Source organism: Arachis ipaensis, chromosome B5 (genome assembly GCF_059453495.1).
Source record: "Arachis ipaensis isolate K30076 ecotype BB chromosome B5, ASM5945349v1, whole genome shotgun sequence".
In the NCBI taxonomy this organism is placed as follows: domain Eukaryota; kingdom Viridiplantae; phylum Streptophyta; class Magnoliopsida; order Fabales; family Fabaceae; genus Arachis; species Arachis ipaensis.
This window is the reverse complement of record NC_142440.1, coordinates 79,615,940-79,623,794: the sequence shown is the minus strand read 5'-3', so window position 1 is coordinate 79,623,794 and position 7,855 is coordinate 79,615,940.

Below are 7,855 nucleotides of genomic sequence, written 5' to 3'. Positions count from 1 at the left end.
CTATTCTACGAGATTGATCCACCGTACATCCACGAGGACCCGGTGCGTGGCGAGTATTACATCTACTGTGCGGTACCTCGTATCCGTAATTATGTAGTTCGTGGTAGACCTTTCCAGTACCCTATTAGGATAGCATACTTTAATCCTGATGCACCCTATGACTTTCCTTTATCTTGGTTACACTCCGGCGGACCTGGGATACCTCATCCTGAGGAGCAGATGCCACCTCCACCTGACCATCCTCCTCCACCTGAACCTCCTCTACCTGATGAGCCTATACCTGCCCAGCTTATCCATGAGGCACCTCCTGCACCTTTTGTCCTTGATGAGTGGGGTGTTCCTGTGTTGCCACCCGAGCTTGATCCTTTACCTGAGCCGATCATGCATCCTGTCTTTGATGAGCAGCAGGGACATGAGTATGATCAGATCATGGAGGCGCCACCTCCTTCTCCAGACTGTATTTTGTTTGGTAGCTATCCTTTTATTGTTCCTGTGGCCAGCAGTAGTTCCTCTGCTATCACTCCGGCAGAAGAAGAGGACGAGGAAGAAGAAGATCCAGAGGAAGATCCTAACTTCATAGTTATCTCCTCTGACAGTGATGACGATGAGCCAGGCGAGGCGCCAGCAGGCGAGCATCACCATTCGCCTGGTGATTTTCCGTGAGGTACTCTGGACCAGGACTGAGGAGACTTTTTGAGACGCCTAGTCTAACTTCAGTACATTAGAGTGTCTCCCTCACTTTTGTTAGCATGATTAGAGGGAATAGGCATATCATAGAGTTAGGCTAGCCTGGGTGCCAGCTTAGGGGCTTTTGGTCAGGCCAGGCCCTGGGGCGTCTTATGTACATATATGTATATACTATATGAGTCACTGACTTAGGGGTGCTGTACTATAGCTCTATGCTTATATAACTGAGCCACTTCTGTAACATGATGTATATTATAGTGTGTTGTTCCATATTCTGTTATCTTTTGTCTTATGAATGTGAACGTTTAATTATCCCTAGATATATGGAAGGTATGCGACTTTAAATTATTCTTGTTAAAAAAAATTTACTTGTAAAATTCGCAGGGTTTTAACAACGTACAGGCTTATATTTATTAATTAATAATACAAAAAGGAAAAACAAGTTGGTAACATTCGATTTTTAGTATGATCTAGACATGCTAGAAGTTGGGACGTTACAATTTGGTATCAGAGCGGTTCTTCCTGTTAGAGCCTGGGGAATGGACTGAATCATGCTTTATTGCATGCTCTGTGGTGTCTCTCATGCTTATAGGGTATCCATGTGATATGTGTTGCATGAATGTCTTTGTGCTTTCATTCTGATAATGTTCACGCCCAACCTGAGGTATTAAGACTGATCACCTTGGTATTGATTGTTTAGTATGAACAGAATCAGGATGCCTCCACGGAGACGTAGCGATCGGGAAGGGTCTACTGTTAATAATCCGCCACGAAACGATGATAATCTGTTTGCTGCGATTCACGCTATGGCTGAGGCTGTGCGTGAAACGGCGACTGCTACTACCCGAGCAGTTAACCGTCTGGGGGAACGTAATGGAGAGCGTAACAATGACCGTAATGGTGAGAATAGTGGGAACAGTGATGGAGATAACATGAATCATGATAGGCCTATGACATTAGCTGCTTTCTTAAAACTTAATCCACCGAAGTTCAAGGGTACGACTGTAGCAACTGAAGCTGATAATTGGTTCCGATGCATAGAAAGGTCCTTGAGGGCACAGCATGTCCCGGAAGAACAGTATGTAGAATTTGCTACTTATATGTTGGAAGGGGATGCTCAGCACTGGTGGCAGGGCATTCAACATTTACTGCAGCAATATGAGAGTAATATTTTGTGGGATGTTTTCAAAGAAGAGTTCCATAAGAAGTACTTTCCTAGAGCTACTCGTGAGGCAAAGGAGATGGAGTTGATGCAGTTGAAACAGGGAAGTATGTCTGTTGCTGAGTATACAAGGAAGTTTGAAGATTTATGTCATTTTTCCAAGGTTTGTCAAGGGAATCCAGCAGATTTCGAAGAGTGGAAATGTTTGAAATTTGAAGGGAGACTCCGTGAAGATTTGTTGAACTCAGTGGTTCCATTGGAAATACGGAATTTTACGAAGTTGGTTAATAAGAGTCAGCTAGTAGAGGACTGTGCTAAGAAGATAGCTGCAGCTCGGATGAATCGCCCAGGATCTTCTTTTCAGAATTATAATCAGTATACAGCTCCTCAGGGAAGGAATTTTAAGCAGGGAGCAATGCCTTCATGAAGGTACAATCAGAATAGAAATGTTCATGCACGTCCTACAGGAGGGAATGGAGGATGAATGAGACAGGATATGGGTAAGCGACCTCAGCAGGCACAGATGCGACCAGTATGTAGGCAGTGCGGAAAGGAGCATGGAGGTAGACCTTGTCAGCTTACAGGCGTTATCTGTTTTTCTTGTGGTCAGCCTGGACATATGGCTAAGGACTGTCCGAAGAAGCCAGTATAAGGAACAGATAGGCCGCAACAGCAAGGACGTGTGTTTGCTATGACTGCTGATGACGCAATGAAATCAGACTCCCTAATTCAAGGTCAGTGTTATGTCAAATCTCGACTCTTAACTGTACTGTATGACTCTGGTGCATCACATTCATTTATTTTTGAGATTGTTGCGCATGAGTTGGGATTAGATTTCACCATGTTAGATTATAATCTAATTGTTCGTACACCCACATCTTAAAATGCCTTGACTAGTCAAGTATGTCAACAGGTGCCTTTTGTTATTGAGGCTAGGACTTTTATACATGACCTGGTTTGTTTGCCTTTGTGTGGTTTAGATATTATCTTAGGTCTAGATTGGTTGTCCAAGCATCATGTTTTCCTTGATTGTTTTAAACGAATTGCTACATTTCCATCATCTGAAATGCACACTGAACCAGTTGAGTCTTGTACTTTCTATTTGAATTCCCTAAGAGTTATTTCTAGTAATAGTGGGTTAGAGGGTTACGTTCTACTATCGGCTAGCTCAGAAACTAATGAACAAGACTTGGAGCAAATTCGAGTGGTGAAGGAGTTTCCTGATATTTTTCCAGATGATATACCTGAGTTTCCACCTCAGAGAGAGATAGAGTTTACTATTGATCTGGTTCCTGGAGCCGGACCAATTTCTATAGCACCATATCGGATGTCACCGTTGGAACTAGCAGAGTTAAATAAAGCAGTTGAATGAATTACCAGGGAAGAAGTTTATTCGTCTGAGTGTATCACCATCGGGAGCTCCAATGTTACTAGTAAAGAAAAAGGATGGTGGAATGAGGTTATGTGTGGATTATCGGCAATTGAACAATATCACAATCAAGAACAAGTATCCACTCCCAAGGATAGATGATCTGATGGACCAGCTGAGAGGTGCGACAGTATTCTCGAAGATTGATTTGCGGTCAGGTTACCATCAAATTCGGGTGAAGGAATCAGATATACCTAAGACTGCCTTTCGAACTAGGTACGGTCACTATGAGTATACGGTTATGTCCTTTGGACTGACTAATGCTCCTGCTATATTCATGGATTATATGAATCGCATTTTTCGTCCGTATCTAGATCAGTTTGTGGTAGTCTTTATAGATGATATCCTCATCTATTCCAAGACAGAAGAAGAACATGGAGAGCATTTGAGGATTGTGTTGCAAATATTAAGAGCACGGAAGCTATATGCGAAGTTGTCGAAATGTGAGTTTTGGGTGACAGAAGTGGCATTCTTGGGACATGTGATCACACGAGATGGAATAACTGTAGATCCTTTAAAGATCGAGGCCGAAGTACAATGGAAGCAACCCAAGACAGTTACAGAAGTTCGAAGTTTCTTGGGGTTAGCAGGATACTATCGGCGGTTTATCAAGGGTTTTTCACATATAGCTTTACCTTTGACTTGCCTTACTAGGAAGGAAGTTCCGTTTGAGTGGACAGAGAAGTGTGAAGAAAGCTTTGAAACTTTAAAGGAAAGTTGACGACGGCGCCAGTTTTGGTGTTACCAGACCCACAGGAACCTTTTGAGGTGCATTGTGATGCTTCTTCCAAGGGACTTGGATGTGTATTGATGCAGCATAGGAATGTGGTAGCTTATGCTTCGAGACAACTAAGACCTCACGAAAGGAACTATCCGACACATGATTTGGAATTAGCAGCAGTGGTCTTTGCACTTAAGATTTGGAGGCACTATTTGTACGGAGCCCAATTTGAAGTCTTCTCTGATCATAAGAGTTTGAAGTATATCTTTGATCAGAAAGACCTTAATATGAGGCAGAGGCGATGGATGGAATTCTTAAAAGATTATGATTTTAAGTTGAGCTATCATCCTGGGAAGGCAAATGTAGTCGCAGATGCTTTGAGTCGGAAGAGTTTGGACATATCGTGGATGATGATCAAGGAAGAAGAAATGATCTCAGCCTTTGAAAACTTAAAATTAGGAATGAGAGAGACATCAAGAGGAGTTGTTATGGCGCGACTACAATTAACATCTGACTTTAAGATAGCTATTCAGCAAGCTCAGGCCCAGAATTCAGGAATGCTGACATTGTTAACACGGATGAAGGCAGATCAGCTGGAAGAGGTACGCCAAGATAAAGAGGGAATATGGAGATATAGGAACAGAATTTGTGTACCTGCTCAGGAGGACTTGAGAAAGAACATTCTTACCGAAGCTCATGAAAGCAGATTTTCTATCCATCCCGGAATGACTAAAATGTACCAAGATCTGAAGAAGATGTTCTGGTGGCCGGGAATGAAGAAAGATATAGCAACGTATGTTTCAAAGTGTCTCACTTGCCAGAAGATTAAAGTGGAACATCAAAAACCACCTGGAACCCTGCAACCATTGGAGATACCGCAATGGAAATGGGAAGAGATTACGATGGATTTTGTTACTGGGTTACCAAGAACTTCTGCCGGGCATGATGCAATTTGGGTAATTGTAGATCGATTGACAAAATCAGCGCATTTTTTACCAATTCAAATTGGTCACAGCTTGGAGAAACTCGCCCAGTTATACATTCAGGAGATAATACGATTGCATGGAATACCTTCATCAATTGTGTCAGACAGAGATCCAAGGTTTACTTCTAGATTTTGGGGAGCTCTACAGAAAGCTTTTGGGACGAAGTTGCACTTAAGTACAGCATATCACCCACAGACTGATGGACAGATAGAACGAACAATTCGTACCTTGGAAGATATGTTGAGATCTTGCGTAATGGACCAACAGGGTAACTGGGACAAATACTTGCCATTGATTGAGTTTGCTTACAACAACAGTTATCAACAGAGTATCGGAATGGCACCATATGAGGCCCTCTACGGAAGAAAGTGTCAATCACCATTATGCTGGTATGACAAGGAGGAAGGCAGGATTTTGGGGCCAGACTTGGTACAAGAAACTACCGAACGGATTAAGCACATTCGAGAGAAGATTCAAACTGCCCAAAGTCGACAAAAGAGCTATACAGATATTAGGCGTAGGCCCTTAGAATTTAACGAAGGTGACCATATCTTCTTAAGAGTGACACCTACGACAGGAATAGGTAGAGCTCTTAGGACTAAGAAATTGAATCCATGATATTTAGGTCCTTTTCAAATTCTTAAAAGAGTCGGTCCAGTAGCATACCAAGTAGCTCTCCCTCCTTATTTGTCAAACCTTCATGATGTTTTTCATGTTTCACAACTCAAAAAGTATAATCCCGACGAAAGTCACGTTTTACAACCAGAGACACTACAGCTACGAGCCGACTTGACATATCAAACCCTACAAGTCAGGATTGTGGAACGAAGTGACAAACAGCTTAGAGACAAGACAGTATCATTGGTTAAGGTAGCATGGGGACAAACTGGAACTGAAGAGTACACATGGGAGCTGGAAGACAAGATGAGAACAGACTACCCGTTTCTCTTTTCAGGTAATTAAAATTGAGGACAAAATTTTCTTTTAGGAGGGTAGAATGTAACGGCCTAGCCCCGAAGAAACGGCGCTTTTTCAGGATCAAACGAAATTTTTACAGAATTTTTAGGAATTTCTATGCATATAAGCACCTCCACTGCACAGGTGCTGCGTCATCAAGCTGCTGAGTCAGCAGCTTGATTGCACAGGACACCTCTCCTAATCTAAGTAGGCATGTCGCGAAGAGTTATCTTTTTGAGCCACTTCGGGCCCGAATTTCAAAATTCTGATTTCCGTTGTTAGTCTCTATGTGACGAGCCGGTCACGAATTTCGAGAGAAAAATTATATTAATATAATATTCATATATTATTATTTTATTCAGAATATTATATTATTATCTTTTCTATTGTGATTAATGTTGATCTATGTTTAGTAATATAATAACTGAGCTTGAAATCTACCGGTAACGGATAATACCGGCATTCTTAGATGAACTTAGCACTGCTAATGCTTCATCATATATCTTTTATTCTTATGATTATCCAGTTACTAGTGTCATTTACACTAAGTAACTTAATGTTTATCCATTAGTAGTGTAATTACTTAAGTTCTAATACATCTAGCTTTAGTAATTATCCTTTTCTGAGATATTTTGAAAAGTAACTTTTGGATAATCATCATCCAAAAGCCACGGCCTCCCTAGGACAGCTTGGCTATCATTTTTGTTCTTGGAAAAGCTTAGAACACCATGAAAGAAAACCATGAAGCTTCCATGAACACCTGAGCTACTTTCTCCGTTCTTTCTCAAACCGAAACCCCTATCAAAAATCTAATCTTACCAAAGTGTTCACCTCTTCCTCCTCTTCATTTCTATGTCACTTTTCATGGAGTAAATCAAGGTATGAAGGCTGCTCCTTCTCCTTGAAGATTCGGCCATGGTGGTTCCTTAAGTTAATGATGTTTTCTTCATGTTTTCTCTTAGGATCTCTTATTCAATCACCAGAAGCTCCAAGAAAACGTGATTTCTAGTTACCTTAAGGTGAGGAAAACCTTCTTTTCATCATCATGAAGCTTCAGCCTTCATGGTTCATAAGATTCTAAAGTTGTTTTTTATGTTAAAATAGGCGTAAAAGTGCTTCTGGAAGCTTGTTTTTGGTGCAATCTCGGACAGCAGCAAGGGAGGTAAGGTTTGGTAAATTAATCAATGATTAGCTGTGTTCTTGAAGTGTTAAGCCAGATCTTGTTGCTTGAGATTTGATTTTGGGTGTATGTGTGAGGGTTTGATCATGGAAACTTGTTGTTTAATGCTTGAAAATCATGTTTATGATGGTTTTGAAGTGGCTGTTGGTGCTGCTGGAAAATGTGACATTCCAGCCATGAAAATCATGATTTTTGATGCTTATTTGATGTGTATTTGATGGCTGAAAAGTTTCTCTTTGGTTTGATAAAAATCGGGTTCAAATCGGTTTCCGAAAAGATTGAAAAACTAGTTGAAAATCAAGCAAAAATCTGATGAACTTTTGAAAAAAAAATGTTTTTGGTTTTTGGAAAAACATGAAAACGTGTATTCAAGGAGTTTTGGGGTCAAAATGCAATTATTAAAAAGTTTGGGGTTGAAAATTAATTAATCAAAAGTTGAGGGGCTAAAGTGCAAATATTAAAAGTTATAGGGGTTAAAGTGCAATTTCCAAGAAGTTCGGGGGTCAAAATGCAATTTTTGAAAGTTAAATAAAATATTATTATTTTAATAATAAAATATTAATATATTTTTTTATTAATAATATTATTTTAATAATAATATTATTTTATTAATAATAATAAAATATTGATAAAAAGATAGTTTTTCCTGAAAGCCTCAGGAAGGCAGATTTGAGTCCAGAATTCTCTAATTTCCTTTACTAAACACCTAAGAAGAGGTATAAGAGAAGATATA